Source organism: Cricetulus griseus, chromosome 2 (assembly GCF_003668045.3).
Source record: "Cricetulus griseus strain 17A/GY chromosome 2, alternate assembly CriGri-PICRH-1.0, whole genome shotgun sequence".
Taxonomy (NCBI): Eukaryota; Metazoa; Chordata; class Mammalia; order Rodentia; family Cricetidae; genus Cricetulus; species Cricetulus griseus.
The window spans coordinates 48,742,368-48,760,727 of record NC_048595.1 but is presented as its reverse complement, the minus strand read 5'-3'; the positions used below and the strand labels follow the sequence as shown (position 1 = coordinate 48,760,727).

General features: G+C 42.0%; 1 protein-coding gene across 1 annotated transcript in view; it reads left to right on the top strand.

Moving 5' to 3' along the window:
• Nucleotides 1-18,360, top strand: part of Cachd1 (cache domain containing 1) — a 220,339-nt gene that overhangs the window by 99,500 nt on the left and 102,479 nt on the right. The gene's annotated exons all lie outside the window — the stretch shown is intronic.

Genomic DNA, 18,360 nt, shown 5'->3' with positions numbered 1-18,360 from the left:
AGGCTACAAAATTAACATGCTGAAAACAGCAGCCTTCATAGATGGCAAAGACAGACTGAGAAAAAATTGGAGAGATGATCCAATTCGTAATGGCTTCAAACATAAATAAAAACACTGGGAATAAACCTAACCAAGGAACTAAAAGACATATACAATGAAAATTTTAAAACAACAAAGAAAGAAATTGAAAACACCAGGAGATGGAGAGATCTCCCATGTACATGGATTGTTAGGAAGAATAAAACACAACAAATGCTGGCGAGGATGTGGGCAACAGGAACCCTCATTCACTGTTAGTTATCCCTTCTCAATCCATCTATCTAGGTATTTACCCAAGATATTAGGAACACAGGATCTCTATCTAGAGTGCCACATCAGAGCTCTACCAACTGAGCTTAGTCCTAGCTCACGTTCCCCTTAAATATCTTTTCCTTACATTTATTTATCTTGTGTATGTATATGTATAGATGTCATGTATCCTTCCTGTATATGTATATATATATACACATATATGTATAGATATCAGAGGACCATATGCAGGAGTCAATTCTCTCCTTTCACCATGTAGGTCCTAGGGATGGAACTCTGGTGTCAGAGTTGGTGGCAGGCACTTGTCCCCAATGAATCACCTCACCACCACCCCTGAAGGTCAGAGAGACTGGGAACGAGATGCATACTTGTCAAGAAAAACACACAGACATCTTTTCCAAGGGATAAAAGCTTCTTCTGTATTAATCTTTCTGACCTTATTCTACTCAACCCTTTCGTTGTTGTTGTTCCATTCTTCTACCCTGACTGTTTCCCCTCTTTTGCTCTCCTGATGACTTCCTTCTCCACTCCTCCCGATGTCTTCCTTCTCCATCTTTCCTGGTGTTCTTCTAACATCTTCATTTCTTTTCCCTTACAGCTTATATACCCCAGCATAATCTTTCAAGCAATATAAAAATTACGATCTGGTTACCTTCTATGTTTTAAGTGAATGATTATAATGAATGCAAGTGCAAGACAACATGTTTTCCACATCCCTTGCATGATTAAGCTCTTTATGCATTACAGGTGGGAAACAAATTCTACCCAAGAGTCCACACGGGTCAGGAGGCCTTTCAGCCATAACTGTTACCTAGGCAGTAGTTTCTATAATTGCCAGAAAAACAGGTTACTAGTTTCACTTTTCATATTTTAGAGTCTAGTCCGATTATCTTAACTAATCATCCAGTTCTTTGTTCTTTTTTAGTTTTAGCTATGATGAACACATTTCCCAATATCAAAAAGAACTTGAGCTAGCCTAACTCCTGGGACTTGACTGTTTTCCTTAATCATTAACCTAAACCACAGTCTATATGAGTCCCCATATAAGTCCTAGCTGTGTGACACATCCTTGTTCTTTTTTGGTTTTTCGAGACAGGGTTTCTCTGTATAGCTTTGGAGCCTGTCCTGGAACTTGCTCTGTAAACCAGGCTAGCCTCAAACTCACAGAGGACACCTCCTCGTTCTTATTTTCTATCCTCTGTAGTCCCTGCTTTATCAGGGGTGGGGCGCCTTTAACCTATATTAATTTTTCCACTAAACTATCCTCTATCATAATCCTCTGACATGGCCACCAGCACACCCCCTCAATCCTCTTTTGCTTTTTTTATTTTGAGACAAGGTCTTCCTAAGTTATCCGGGCAGGTCTTGAACTTGCCACCCTCCTTCCTCAGCAATTTTTGTCACTAGTAGTAGTATAACCAAGCTGGGCCTAATTTGGTTTGTAAGTAATACAAATTGCGGTCAGAGGATTTTCCTTAAAGTTTGGATGAGTTATATATTTGTATACTTACTTGTATACTTATGTAGGTGAGTAGATTCACACACACCACAGTAAGCAAACAGCTTAAGGAAGTCAGTTCTTTCTTCCCACCATTTGGGCTCTGAGGATTGGCAGCATCAGGCTTGCCAGCAAATGTCTTTACCTACCAGGCTGTCTTGTCAGCCCTGGGTGATGTAGTTTTATTGGAGGAAAAAAATCTATTTGTTTCATGTTCAAAAAATAAAAATTAAGTATCCTCTACAAGTTAAGCCCTTTAGTCTAGGATCCCTGCCAAAATAATTTTGCTGTCTACGACTTTAAAGAAGACAATGGATGGCTAGAGTGTGGCCTGTGAAGAGGCAGGTGCTAGGCACACCTCCACTTTGTCATAGGCGGGTGACAAATTCAGCAAACATTTGTTGGGGACTTAGACACTTGGTAGTGTAGGAAGAGAAACAAAAACTGTGTCCCCAGACATTCATTCGGTCATGCCTTTGATAGCTCTTGCTAATCTCAAAAGTGACACCCCCAGAAGACAGATTCTCCTTTGGAAAATGATGTTTTTCTAGAGTCCCAATAAAAGGCAAATGCATACAGTAATTGACTCATAAAGTTAGTGATGTGCCATGTTGGAAAAGACGACTTATTTACTGTGATGGTTTGTTCATAACATCCTACTTCATATGTGTTAATAAAGTCTTACACAATCTTCTGATATAAATGATTCTCCTCCATTAGAGTTAACAAGAGTTAATACAAAAGCTCTAAATAATTTCCCAAAGTCACACCGGAGTTAGTTAGGCAATAGATGCCAGGTTTCAGCCAGAGTGGTCTCTTGTTAAAGTCCATGTGACCAGAAGGCTTGCTGACTTGCTTTGCATTCAAATTTCTTGATATGCTTTCCAATTTTCTTCCTAAGAGAAAGAGCTCATTCTCTCCTGAGGGTCTCACCCATCAAGCAATGTAAGATAAATAACACGTCTAAACATTGTAAGTACTATGATGAAACTTGGCTGCTAACTGAGGGAAAGACCCAGTTTAAATGCTCAGTTGACAAACCATGGTGGCCGATGCCGTCCATACTGTTACCCATAGCCTTTTAGCTCTCATAAATCACAAGGCTGTACTGGGTCCTTATGAAGAAGCCGATATTACTAATGGGTTGTTCTGCAGGAACGTAAACAAGATATAAAACTGAAGGAAGTTCTTGATGGCTCTTTTGCCTTTCTTAACAATCCATCATTATTCCATTATTAACATAACCTTAAGATAGTTGGTTATAATTTCTGTCATTGTGGAATTTCTATTGGGCTGTTGGGGTTTCATTTTGTTTTAAAATAAATATCCCCTAAATAAGAATTTTTAACTAATTGGGTGAGTGAAAACCCACAGCTGTTGGCCCCAGAGGGCAGGATTAAAGTGCAATGCAAGTAGGCTTCCTCTCTGTCACAGCTTTGCATTCTGGGTGCCTAGCTAAGGTTAGCAAAGCTTTGTTATGAGTTTCCTTGGAAGAAGAGGCAGACTGTAGACATTGTTCAACACTCCCAGAGGTCTTCCTTATATCCAGGTTTGGCATAATCAAGATCACTTGGGGCTACATCTCACCTAGCTTCTTAGGAAAGGAACAAAGAATGAGTTGCATGTGTCATGTGTAAGAACTGACAGTCGGGAAGCGAGAGCACTGAGCAATCTTGTTGATGTTTTAAGGAAAGTGTCTTTGAAGCCCATATCCTGTATCCTTGTATATATTTGGAAGTTAAATTATGTTCAGATGCATGTGTGAAAGGTTAAACTCCTGTCCTAAATTTAGACCAAGTTGACTTCCAGGGTACACATTGTACATTAACCAGCGTGTGTGTCGGGTATTGAGCTAAGCTGTGATAAGCCTGTTTATACTGACTCATGCACGTGGGCATTCATTCCTTTTATATATTTCTCCTGGGATATAAAGAAGTACTAATTAAATATACACACACACACACCTGTGTGTATATATTTAATTTATGTATATTTATGTGTGTATATATACATTATATACAGTATATTTATATTATTCACATATTTGAATATAGTAGGTCATATTTATACTCCTTATATGCACAGTATTTGATACATTGATGAATATTTTCTTGGACGACTGTTCCTAGAGATGAGACCCAGGGCTTCAGGCAAGCTAAGCATGAGTTTCATTATTGAGCCATATCCCCAATTCCCATGTGTTGCCAGACTTTTCTTTTTGGGACCTCTAACTTCCACATAATGACATGGAGACTTGTTTTGCTTTGCTTTGCTCTGTTTTTTTTTGTTTGTTTTTTTTTTTTGGTTTTTTTTTTTTTTTGGTTTTTGTGTTGTTGTTGTTGTTGTTTTTGAGGCAGGGTTTCTCTGTGTAGCTTTGGAGCCTATCCTGGCACTCACTCTGTAGACCAGGCTGGCCTTGAACTCACAGAGATCTTCCTGCCTCTGCCTCCCTAGTTCTGGGATTAAAGGCATGCACCACCAATGCCCCGCCAGGCTTCTTATTGGCTACCTCTCTCTCAATTATTAACTCATTTCTATTAAACTGTGTATTGCCACAAGGCTGTGGCTTACCCATAATACTCTGGCATGTTACTCCTTTGGCAGCTACATGCCCTCCCCCCTTACTCCCTGCCTTCCCTCTTCTCAGAATTCTTTGTCTGGTAGCCCCACCTATACTTCCTGCCTGGCTACTGGCCAATCAGCATTTATTCATCAACCAATAAGAGAAACATATATTCACAGCATACAGAAGGACATCCCCCATCAACAAAAGCTTGTCCTAACCCTTAGCCTAGACTTGTTCACAACTAGCTCTTATAAATTAAATTAATCCATTCATATTAATTTACATTCTGATACATCGTTACCTTTCCTCCATAATATATGTCTGCCTCACTCTGTGTCTCTCTAGAGAAATCCATCTCTCTTCCTCTCAGAATTCCTACTCTGCCCAGAAGTCCCCCTAACACCCCATGCCTAGCGATTGGCCATTCAGCTCTTTAGCAAACCAATCAAGTGCCTTTAAGTCAGGCAAGGTAAAACAGTGACACATCTTTACAGTTTGCTCAAATATCCCCACAACACCAGAATATACCAACTCTAGTAAATATATTCTTTGTAAACACTACCATTACCACCACAGGTACAACTTACAATCTTAAAATTCTAGTTTCCAATTTTGTGTGGTATGTTGTTTTGGCAGAAACACAAATGAGTGCACTTCTCATTCACCTTATTTCCTGGCTTTGGGTCCTCACTGCTCCTGTGTGTCCCCATGCTCTGGCTGGAACTTCAGCTTTTCACCGAACCCTGTGACCCACACGTATGCAGGTCCCTTCTCTCAGAGAAAGAGCCCTGGCTTCACCCTCATCTAGAGCTCCATTTAACTAGAGCAGTGGTTCTCAGCCTTCCTATTGCTGCAACTCTTTCATACAGCTCCCCCTCATATTGTGGTGACCCCCCAACTATAAAATTATTTCATTACTCCTTCATAACTGTAATTTTGATACTATTATGAATCGTATTATGAACAGGTGACCCACATGTTGAGAACCACTGAACTAGAAAGGGTTAGATCAAGTCATCATCTTCATTGCAAAGCCCAAAGAATTCTTGTCATTCGAAAAACAGAAAACAAGCTCGTTTTGTGCATGATTCTAAGATCCCAGGGTTGGAATAGTATCAGGAAATGTTGGAATTTCTCCAACAGTTGCCCACCCTCTAACTCTAACTCCACCCTCCACCCCAAATTCCTGCCTGTTCTAGAAAAATAACCTCAAACTTACTTATCCTGATATAACCAAACTGCTGCTTCCTCTGGGGAAAAAATAGCCTCAAATTATTTATGCAGGAGAGAATATATAAACAAATGCAGATTGGAACATACTCTAAAACTTGGCGAATGACTTAAGAACAAGGACCATTTCTGTCCCTAATGTTTCTTGGTGCAATAGGAATCATTTTGGTAATAATGTGAGAGAATTAATTGCTGCACATACCAGGAACCACTAAGTTGGCTTAATGTTTTTCAACGTATGGAACTAAGAAATAAGATGTGGTATAATAAAATAGGACTGTTGCCAGAATCTATAGCTTTATTTTACTATTAGAAGACAGGACAGTCAGGGATTATATAGAAAGGCCTATTCTGGGCATTGTCTTAAGAGTCCCTTTAGTGATCTTTAGTCCTTTTCTGTGTTGCAAAGGCCACGTGAGTGCTTCTGCAAAGCGACACTGTCATATCTACTAACACCATGTCAGCCCACCCTACCTTGGCCTCTAAGGTTTGACCAGCGTGTCCTATTGGGATCTCCCAATAGAGAACATACACTCCCAGTTCTTCTGTTTCCAATCCACTCTGTCATTGCCCATGGTAAAAGAAGACCTTACTAAGTCTGTGGGTCAGAGAGCGATATTAGATGCAGTTGACTAGGGCACCCATTGAATAGTTGAGAAAATAAAATTTCTGTGGTCCAGGCAACTGGCCTCATTCTTTGGTTTGGGATCCACACTGGGAAGGATTTTGTTTTTGTTTTTTCTGTCCTTGGTTCTAGCATATCTTTATAGGCATAGTGCATTTCCCACCAGCAGTCAGTCCACATCTGTACCTCATCTAAGTGGCAGTGTGGGTGTGGGTGTGGGTGTGGGGGGTGTTGCTGGCTTAATTATATATGATAAATCAACTTGAAACTCTGAATCAGCTCTTGTAGATACCTGCCTGCATTGTAAGAGCCCCTGCAGCTCAGGAGCTGTTTGCCACTGCTGTGGTATCTTAAAGCTAAAAGCCTAGGGCTGGGGAGTTGGCTTAGCAGTTAAGAACACTTCTTGCGCTTACAGGGGACTTGGGCTAGATTCCTCCCACCCACACTGTGGCTCACAACCATCTGTACGCTTAGTCTCTGGGGATCCTATGCCTTCTTCTGACCTCCCTGGGCACAGGGCATGCATGTGGTGATGTGCATATATTCAGGCAAAATACTCACACACAAAGTATATTTTTAAAAAACTAAAGGCCTGGAAGCGATCTTTTCTCTATTGAATGACATTAGCACATTACCAGCTGACTTCATTACTTAAAGGTAGGACCAGGTGGGAGAGAATTCCTGACTTTTAAAGTGGACATGGCACACTAAAGACTATTCAGGGCTAGTTTTCTGCAACTGAAGAAATCAGAAGCTTATAAGAGGCTCTGTTTACAGTTATTTTTACATGTTTAGTTTTAAAGGGAATATACACTATGACAGTGCTCCTCCAAAGACAGAAACAGCCTGGGCTGGACTGGAACCTTCCATCCTCTGTGTCCGGGGAACTAGAAGAGGCCAGATACTTAATGGAGCTCAGCTACTCTTAGAGCACAAACATCACACAAGCCCCAAAGCAGCTCAGTGTCAATTCCACTGGAAAGCAGGTCAGTGTGTAAACGGAGGACAGGATTAACTGCTCTGTGTCATGGTTAAGGAGAAGGTTTTTATTGTATATATGAGAAAGAACAGCCGGAGTCATCTGGAAGGGTTCAGAGCAGAGAAAGAATGTGGCGGACTGAACACGGCCAGCATCAGGGGTGTGGAACAGAGAGAGAAGAGACTCAAAGAAAGACAAAGAGAGTGGGCAAAGGAGAAGACCAAGAGAGGGCAGAAAGGAAAGGAAAGGAAGGAATACTGAAATAGCAGGGTTATAAGGAGAACATGAGGCTGTGGGGAGGGAAGCTGAAGAACTTTAGGGTAGGGGAGAGGTGAGAAGAGCTGGTGATACTGAGGAGGCTTAGGCACCAGAGCTAACCATTTGTCCCTTCTGCTAGAGATAAAGAAAATGGATCCTTTGGGTAGAGGGGAATTGGATTTGCAAGTTCCCCAAGAATGCTGGCTTTCAGCTAACCACCAGAATTTGGGGACACGCCATTCCCTTTGGACCTGACAGTCAGGAGAGGTGAACTGGGAACATGGAGATTCTTAAAATTTTCAGAGACGCCCCTTAAGACCATCCAGCTAAGAGTATGAGTTGATAGATTGTTAACCAGTGGGAGGGTGAGGAAATGGCCAGTAGCAGCAGGCTTTTTGTTCCTTTCCCCCTACAAATTTGCTGACCAGTATTTGACCAGGGTGCTCTCAAAGGGGTCTAGGAGGGACCTTCAAATGCTCTAGTTATCACCCTTCATTTTTATGCAGTTAAACATTTTCTATATGGTCCCTGAGGCACACCAGGCTTTGGCCTAGGTTGCAAGACTGGCAAAATTGAAATTGTGACATTGGTTGGAGAAGGGCTGGGCTGGTGTGAAGTCTCAGGTTCTCACAGTACTCTCAACCTCTTCACCACCCCCAGCTCCCTTAGTGGCCCTCTTTTACTTAGAATTCGCCTGTGTTGCAATTAGTGTTTGTAATTATGCACATATATTTGTTTTCAAAACCCCAGCTTCTTAACCTGCAGGTCATGCCACTGAATGTGGGGGTTGTGAAAATTTTGGCAACACTACACTGTTTCTGAATGCACAATGACCAAACATTAATTCAAAACCAAACACTGAATGCTTCCAGGGTATTTTTGGCAGCACTTGCCTGCAGTGTTTCAGTTCTGTGCAGCCTCGGTTCTGAACACACGACAGGCATTCTCGGCACTGCACATGTTACTGTGCCATGCAGTGCAGTAGGTGCTCAGATTCAAGACTATTGTATGGGCATTAGAACCATTATGGTTTCATTATGGAAAACAAAGACTTTTGCTATTTCCCTACTTACCTTCATTCTCCAGTATGTGAGTATGGAATTAGTTATCATTGTAGTACGTTGTGTCAGAATATTTGACTGTGTAAATTGCTGTCTGAAGACTGCAAAGATAACTCTCAGTGAGTAAAAGCACTGGCTATGCTTTTAAGTATGAATCTCCAGTACCCACTTAAAAAAAAAAAATCTGGGCATGGCCGGGTGTGCTTGTAAATCCAGCCCTGTGGGGAGGAGACAGCAGGTAACTGGCAGCTTGCTGAAATGGGAGGTTCGGGGACAGACCCTGTCTCAATGAAATAACATGGAGAGTGATAGAGCAGGGTACCTGATGTCTTCCTCAGGCATACACACGCTGACAGTGACACACACACACACACACACACACACACACACACACACACACACACATTGAATTTTCTCAGAATGAGGACAGAATTTTCAGCAATTTCTAAATAGCCCTAAACAACCTTCTACAATTATATGCTATGTATTTAAATAAAGTGTCAGTCTCAGCTGATTATAAATATAGCAGTTGACTGAAAAGCATGGAAGGTACTCTACATTCAGCATATTAACAGGTTAGCCAAGATTTAATTATGTAAAAATAAGCATCTTGTTAGTATACAAGTTTGCTTTCATCTTTAATAAATGATAAAATATATCATTTGTATACCTGTGTTCTACTTTGTAACTGTGGTAGCATGAAAATTTCTTGGGTAGAAAGGAATCTTGAGGGAAAAGGGTTTAATAAAGCTTGCTCGAAACAAGTGTTTCTAGTGAGGGTGAAGAGGCTGGATAAACATAGCTTTCCTAAGCAACCAGTGTTTCCCTCCTTCCTCTGTGGTTAATAACCTTCACAAACTTATTCCAGAAGGGTTGTGGTCCCTCCCCCTCCCTGCTTCTCAGCCTCTCCATTCTCTTTAAGATCGTCTTTTTTCCTGGGGAAGAAGCAGGCTACAAACCTTCAAGGCATAACCACTTGCTTACTTCAGTTTTAAAGGCGCTCAAGGGCTCCAGTTACAGAGAGAAGTGGGCCGAAGCCTGCCCTTCTTCCTGTTTCCTTTGTTGTGATGTAGTCATTAAGAGTAGAGTGGGGTGAACAGCGGGGCAAGAGCCCAGTGAGCCCTTGGGTTGATAACCTTGGCTTTCAGGAGGCTCGGGTGTGCACTGCAATGGCTCTCCTGGAAAACCTAACACAGACTGCTGCACACACCAAACCATCATGACCTTTCAAGCAACCTTGTTCTTGTTCGGTACTTAAAGAGAAAAGCTGTTACTCTCAGCTTTTCCCAGGGTGCAGACACCTCTGGCTCTCTGGCATGTCAGTGCTTGCCTTCTGGTTTTTTCATTGTACTCCACCCAGCTCAGTGCAGGGGCCCTGCCTCTTACTAGACTGGGTATGTGACCCCAGAACCCATACAGCCTCGCACATAAATCTTCCTAGTCCACCTGCAGATCATCTGTCAGCAGCAACTCTGCTTCTCCCTTGGTTAGGCTATTCTCACACGTCCGGCAGACACAGGCCTCTGGAAATAGAGACTGACCCTGTCCATCTCTGTCTTAATCTATCTTCCTCTGTATTGTCACTGCTTGCAGCCAGGCTCTGCTCAATTGGTTAAAGTAGTAATGAACAGCCATGTCATTATTATCACTGTGTCTTAGTCCATTTTCTGCTGCTGTAAGATGAGACCGCAGGCTGAATACATTCATAAACAGTAGGTTCATAGTTCTAGAGCAGTGGTTCTCAAACTGTGGGTCAGTTGAACCTTCCTTTTACTCGGGTCACCTAACACCATTGGAAAACACAGATATTTCTATTATGACTCATAACAGTAGCTAAATTAAGTTATAAAGTGGCAAAGAAAATAATTTTAGGGTTGGGGGGTCACCACAACAATGAGGAACCCTATCAAAGGGTCACAGCATTAGGACGATTAAGAACCACTGCTCTAGAGGCTGGGGTCTAGGAGCATGCCACCGGCAACTGGAGAGGTCCTTAATGTGGTTTCATTCCATGGAAGAATAAGAAATCACGTGCTCCAAGTTAGTGAAGAGAGAAAACACTGAATTCATTATTCCTACCAGGAACCCACTCTACCAACAGCACTTGGTGCATGCTAAGTGGATTCTACCTCTTCACACTGTTCCAAGGGTGTGATGGGAGGAAGGAACCTCAACTGAGGAAGTGCCTCCATCAGATTGGGCCGTGGGCATATCTGTGGGGCCCTCTCTCGATTGTTAACTGATACAGGAAGTCCCAGCCCACTGTGGGCAATGCCATCCCTGGTCAGGCGAGCTTTTCACTAGATAAGAAAGGTAGCTGAGTGTGAGCCTGGGGACAAGCCAGTAAGCAGCATTGCTGCTTTGAATTTCTTTGGGTCATGGTATTTATCACCATAACAGGAAAGCAGAGTAGGACGAATGGTGAACAAATTTTAACATCAAGAGTTTTAGAAGCGATGTCCAAACAGCATGATGATGGACATCCATTTCTGGGTATCATGGAATAAATGCTGATGCCTCCCATTCATGTCCTGAAGACCTGATCCCCATTGTAATTACATTAAGAGGTAGTTCTTTGGGGGAGTGGGTAGATTTAGACACCATAGACAGTATAGAGAAATGGTGAGGTAATGCCTTTGCAAAAAGAGCCAGAGCCAGTTTGCTTCCCTGTGAGTTTGTAAGAGGGTGGTCATTGGCAAGTCGGGAAGAGGGCCTCAATAGAACCTGCCAGCGTCTTCGTCTTGGCTTTCTCAGCCTACAGAAATAAATGTTCCGTGATTGGCACAGTATATAGCATTTTGCTACAGCAGCCAAAACTAAGATAACAAGGCCCTTTCTGCAGTAGCCTGTGTTTCCTGGAAGACAGTCAGACTGGAAAATAGGCAAACCCTGAACTTTCTGATCAGTTTGATGTGTGGGCAGTTTTGTGAAGGTAAATGAATATTGTAAATTAACCCTGTTAAGCCATTTCTAAGTGCTTGAATAAAATGCACAGGGCAGTCACGCAAGAGTGTAGATTTGACAGAATTATTTTGTTTGTTAGCTGGATGACCTTGGGCAACTCAGTCCACTGCAACAATAGATTATAATATATGTAAAGACATAATGCTATTATGAAGAATGAAAAGCACGAAGTAAAGTCATACTTTGCACACTGTATAACAGATAGGAAGCAGTTAGGGCTAATTATTGTTGCATTACCATTTTGCTGGGAAAATGGGGTCCTCATTTGATAAAAGGTCAACAGTGTTAAGTGGGGTAGGAATGGAGCAGCTGGTGAGTCCCAGGAAATTTTGGAAGGAGGGAACCTAATAAGGCTTCAAGGAGGACAGAGTTGGGCTAGGGTGAGTATAGACAGAAGTCCCATGGTTTGGCCTGAGTAATTTTATTATTTTCCTTTTTAAAAAAGGCAGGAGGATTAAACAGGAATTAGGTCTGTTTTCTGCACCTACTTAGCCTGAGCTTGGGTAAGCCCTGAGTCTTCATTTCCTTGACTACAAGAATGACACAGAAAATACCCATGTTTTTGTTATAAGTTACATAAGGGACAACTCACATAAAGTGCATTAAACATGGAAAAGTGCAAGCAAGAGTAAAATTGTGATTAGATTAAAAAAAAAAAAACCCACAAGATCTCAAAAGAATTCCTAACTGTCCACAACTGTAATTCTCTACCCTCCTTACACACAGAGTATGTCAGAATCACCAACAGCTGACAGAGACTGAAGCCCAGTGCCAACACGTCCATCCTAACTGAGTTGCCCTCTCTTCTTTCCCCAAGTGCAGAGAATGTTCTTTAAGTCTTTGGTTCCAGTACCTGAGACAAGTCATTAAGTCCCCCCAAATAATAACAATTACAATAATAACAAACAGTAGCAGCAACAGTAAAACACCTGCTGCTCCCATGCATTAGTATTTTTAATATGTTTGACACTGTCAAGTGCTTAATAGACATTAAATCTGGACTCCAGAAAACAAGCATTATTATTCTCAATTTAGAGCTAATTAAAGCCCAAAGTGGTATATGCCTTTAATCCCCATAGAGAGGCAGGAAGATTGCAGCAATTTCAAGACCAGCTTGGGCTACACAGAAAGTAATAGGACTTCAGAGCTACATAGCAAGACCCTATTTCAAACAGGTCAGACAAAGGGCTGGGGATGTGGCTCAGTGGTAAAGTGCTTGTCTCACAAGCATGAGGACCTGAGTTCAATGCCATAATCTGTTGTTTTACCTTTTAAATTGGTTCTACCTTTCAAGCTATCCTATTTAGCAACTACCACACCTCTGCTACCAGCAGCCAAAGCCTGAGGGAATTCTGTTCCCTCAGGCACCAACTCTTTCAAAGCTACTAAGAAAACTTACTTAAATCTCTGTCCTGCTGAAGAAATCAAGATTTAAAACTTGAGGTAGAATCCTGCTTCCCAGACAGGCTGAATAGCAAGCAGGTCACCTAGCTCACCTCCTTGCATCTCCCCCAAGAAGTCCTGGTGTTTGTTCTCGTCCCTCCTTATAAACCCTTCTCCACCTGGCTTCTCCCTACAACTTCCTGTCAGCTAGTTGCTGACCCAGCCTCCTGACTGAAGGTGAATTTTATTTAACCAAACACATCTTTGCATCGTTAAACATTATGTTCCAGAACATAAACAAAAGTAACACACCTTAAATTAATATTTTACAACAAGAATTCACACAAAAACGCTGGGTGTGGTGACAGGAGGACCCAGGGCTTGTTGGAATCTGAATCTAGCCCAGTGGAGAAGTTCTAGGCCAGTGAGAGACCCGCCACGGGGAAAGTAGATAGTGTTCCTAAGAATGTCACTTGAGCTTATCCCTGTGGCCAACACACAGATACTGCCTCCACCCCCACCCCATAGAGATAATTAAGTTGAAGCTTAGAAAAAGTTTCCTATGTATCTTTTAGCTAGCAAATGACAGTTACATTTAACCCATACTTCTTTCTCCCAAAGCCCTTTGCCATTTTACTGATAAATGTAAGAAAAACATGCTTCCTCCCCCTTGTCACTTAAGCCGGGTGTCTCATCCATGAGGATGTGGTAAGTGATTAAAAGGTTGATATTCCAGGATATCTTCTCCCACTATAGCTCCCGATGCTGAAGAATTTAGACCCCACAGTATTCTCTAATTGCCACCACATGCTCTTTCTAACCCAGAGACTGGCTTGACAGTAGAAGTAATATGCTGTACTTGTCCTCAGCCTTGCATGTTTGCTGTTCTGTTTGAACACAAGAGAAGCCTTTCAAGGGGCATGCCATTCTGATTGTATTCGTGAGGAAACCAATCAAGGAGCTTAACCAATATCCTGCTAATAAGTAACAGAACTCTGTGTCCATCTGGACTGTTCCAAGCCTTATGGAGAAAAGGGGCATTAACACTCAGCCTTGCTTGTATCCCACGCACAGGGTGCCACAGGCAGCCATGAAGAACCCTGGAATGTGGCGATGTGATGTGATCCAGAGATGCTAAGGATGCCTGCTTGGTTTATATTTAAAAGTATTTCTGTGTCATGTGTTTATGGAACTAAATCCTGAAACTTGGTAGAAAAGAAAATGAAAGGTTTCCTCTTGAGTGATAAGGCTGGCATTGAAGGAGAGAGAGGTGTGAGCTGTTAAATTCTTATCATGGCACAAAGGTTTTTGAATGTCAAATGTTAAACTCTTCTACGTTCAATATGAATTTTGCTGTGAATCTTCAGTCCCCTGGGGTAGGCTCCCTGCCCGTGCCTGTCAGCCTTATTGTTAGATATTTTAAATAAAGCTTTCCCTAACATAAAAACTCTTTCCAGCCCTTCCTTTTAGGAAGCAGTCATAAATAAAGTGTGTACTGGGCCTTTGCAGTTCTGTTTCTTTTACCTTTTTAACTGTGTGCCCATCCCCCCTGCTCTTCATCCTCAGAAGCTAAGGTAAAAGGAAAAAAAAGTGCCTTTTAAAGGCGCTCTGGGGAAGTACGTAAATGACAGAAGTGTCTATGTGAAAATTAAGGGAGGGGAAATTCAGCAAGAAGGAAATCCATTGATGTTGTGATGAAACGTTGTCACTGGAGATGATGACAAATTAGAGACGGTTCCCATGGGGACCACACACTACCCTGCTGATCATTTGACCCATGGCTGGATGTTGGCTAGCCTAAGAATTGACCCAAAAGATGACAAGATGGTTTTAGTCCCGTTGTCTCATCAGCATTCAGGAGCCCCTTAGGGGATAAAGGAGAGAGGATAAAGAAAGATAAAAGATGAAAGCTGAGCTGTGGAAAGAAAAATGTTTTTAATTATGCTGAGGAGGATTGTGGGTCCACCTGTAGCTTTTTTGTGGAGAATGTCCTTTGTTTTCGCCTGTCTACAGAGATCATGGCAGGATACAGCCCAGTTTCTGTGTGGCCTCTTGGAAGGGTCTTCAGCAGAGCTTTCCCTCTTCGGTTTAACAGATACATTCAGGCCTGACTCTCTCTGTGGGCTATCTTTACTCTAAGAGGTTCTATTATGCTTGCCCAGCAACCTGGGTTTGGCTAGCATGCCAAAAGAGTGATTGTTTTTAGAAATGGAAAAAAATGGATTATTAGTTGAGGTTTCCATAGTGAGCTTCTAGTGCATTCCTTGGTGGGAGATATAGCGAGAGCCCTTCTCAGGCTGCAGGTACCTGGGCTACAGCACTTTGGGTGTCCTCTGCCTCCATTTCTGCAGCTAGAAATTGATAACTGTTATTCTCACAGAGAAATTCTGAAACTTATTTCCTAAGGGAAAGGAGCAGTTTGTCCCCCCTTTTCTCTTTCCAGTTTATAAACAGTGAATGTCTAAAGATGCCTGAGTTATTAGGACAATTATAATTTAGTCTGATGCCACTTATACCAAAATTAACATACTTGGGTAATGTTAGCAAGAGATTGTGGGATTTATTTTGGGGGGACTATATTATGGCATATTTAACCCTATCGTTTTAATGTGGGTACTTTCATAGGAATTATGAAAAATTATGAATGAAATCATATTTGTAAAAATCCCAATTCTTATTATAAATCAAGAGGTTGTATAGTGTATGCTATCCTTCCAAAAATCTCATCGTAAAGTGGATTGAAAAACTGGGGTTGCTGGCCATGTAGCTTAGTTGGTAGACTACTTGCCTAGCATATAGGAAGTCCTAGGTTCATTTTCCCCACACTATATAAACCAGATGTGGTATTGAATGTCTGTACCATCTCCCAGCATTCTGGAGGTAGAGGTAGAAGGATCAGAAGTTTGAAGTCACCCTCAGCTACACTGTGTTTTCCAGGCCAGCCTGTGTTACATAAGACCCTCTCACCTAGGAAAAGAAAGGATGTCTGTAGAGTGGGGAGGTTGCATTGTGAATTGCCAAGAGAAGTGTTGCCTAGAAGTTAGAAGCTTGGGCTCTGAGGATTATTGAGTTCCTACCACCTTGTGACCTTGTGACCTTGAAAAGGTGACTTAATCTTCGGTGTCTCCCTTTAGGAAATAAAGGCTTTTGTACCCCATAGGGTTTTTTGTTTTGTTTTGTTTTGTTTGTTTGTTTAAAACATGTTCAAAGAGCTCTGGATCCCTAACCCCAGCCTTAAATACCTGGACCCCCTCCCCCAACTAAAGGGGTTTTTAAAGGATTAAATTGATATATACGTGTGAAATGCTTAGTGAAGAAACTTCACAATGCTTCCAGAAAATGTTGGCTGCTTCTTCTTCTTCTTCTTCTTCTTCTTCTTCTTCTTCTTCTTCTTCTTCTTCTTCTTCTTTTTAATGAAGTAAGATAGGGTGTCACATGAAAGACTGGGGAAGCTGCTGTAGAGACAAGAAAAGCATGGGGTTGAGGTCTTTTAACTGTCATGGACCCTGCATGTAGGTGCTGTGTCCACTGCCAAGGAATGTGGTTTGGGGACTGGGGTGTACCCTTGTTAACTTAGCATGTGCCAGGCTCTAGGTAGAGACTGACCCTCACCAGGCAGCCAAAGGCACGCATTCCCCAAAGCTCTTATTAGCCAGAAACTCCAACTGCCCCACCCTGAACAATGAGTTTGGCAGCCAATCCAGACTGAGGACTTTCTGTTCTGTGCCTTGGCTACTTATGCTCAGAAAATGTTTCACCCCTGAGATACGTCATGTAGTTACCTTTCAGGGTACATTTGTAGCTCCTTTAGGTTTGGTTTGTCTGAGCAGGTGAACACAGCCTTTACAGGCAAGATAGCTTTGAATTACATCAAGTGGATCTTTCTATTGCTCTATGGCTTCCTGCTAACCACTTAACCTCATTGACACAAAGCAAGAATGTCTACACTGTAGAGTCCTGCGCCTGGCATATAGCAAATTCCTTCTTATGGCAGCTGTTAGAATTTTCTGATGAGCCCCTGATCTCTCTCTGCAATAGGCTTGCAGCTTAAAAGTTAAAATGTTGATAATTCACATGCAGCAACTGTATTTATGCAGCTTTATGTTATGTAGCTTGCCTTCAACATGCTTGCCTTAGGATGGGATTTAGACTATCCTTACATGTTTCATTTAACTATTGTTGGAGGTGAGCATTACCTATAACTTAGTGGCATAAGCCTGTGTGTTTATGCTTATGGAGTGGATGGGTAAAGAGTTTGGACCTACCCTGCAAGGATGGGCTTATTTCTGTTCTGTGATGTCTGTGGAGACAGCAGGACAGCTTCTAGGAGTTGCAGTTCTCTAGAGACCTCTTCTTCTTTTGTAATATTTATTTATGTGTGAGTATTCTACCAACATGTATTGTGTACCATATGTGTGCGTAGTGCTGTCAGAGTTCACTGAGGTGTCAGGGTGGAACTGGAGTTAAGGATGGTTGTGAGCCACCATGTGGATGCTGGGAATTGAACTCAGGTCCTCCACAAGAACAGCAGTGCTCTTAACCACTGAGCTGTCTCTCCAGCTCTTTTAGAGGCTTCTTGACCTACGCCCAGATAGGATTACTCCAGGAAATGCTCAAGCCCTTGATTAGGCTGACAACTAAGCACATAAAATGACCTTTCTTTGTAGGTGGCTTCTTATAGAATGGTAGCTGGGAGCCACAATGAACCGTGAGCAGGTAGAAGCCAGATGATCTTTTGTAACCCAGGCTTGAAAGTTACATAGTATCACTTTCTGCAGGCTCTACTGATGGAAGCCATCTTAAGACCATTCAGATTTCAGCAGTGGAGTGGTGGGTTGCATCTAGGGATGTGTTAGAGTTCCTGGCCTAAAACCAAGGCTTCCTTTCTATCCTGAGGTGAAACTCTGCCTCACCACACATTTCTTGCCTAGTGACCATGGACAGAAAACCCTCTGGACCTTTGAACTAGCATGCAGCTGAGTTTGATTATGGCAGCCTGAGGATTTTTTGATAGACAAACAGATTGTAATGTTAAAGGAGATGCTGGTTACTAAACCAAAAAAAAAAAAAAAAGTTTGGTAATTTCTAGGAGTAAATTTGGAGGCTAGATAATTTGCGGTTATGGGAAACACATTGTAGAATGTATAGGTGCATTCCTGGCTCCTTGATAGCAGTTTCTATCACGTTATCACAACCACAATTGTCTTTAAACATTGCCACACGGGACAGCATAATTAGTGGTCTAACTTGAGGTGTGAAATTCAAATGTACTGTATGCATTACCTCAATGACCTTCACAGAGAAAATCCACATCTTGGTACAGTTGAAGTTCTAGCTCAGGGAGTAGAATTGTAGGTGGATGTGGTAATTTCCCACCTTGCAAAGAGAATCACCCAATTCAAATTGCTTTCATATTATTTTCTATGTCCAGAAAAATTTCCAAGCTTTATTAGTGTAATATTTAGGAAACTTTACAGATTTCAGTTC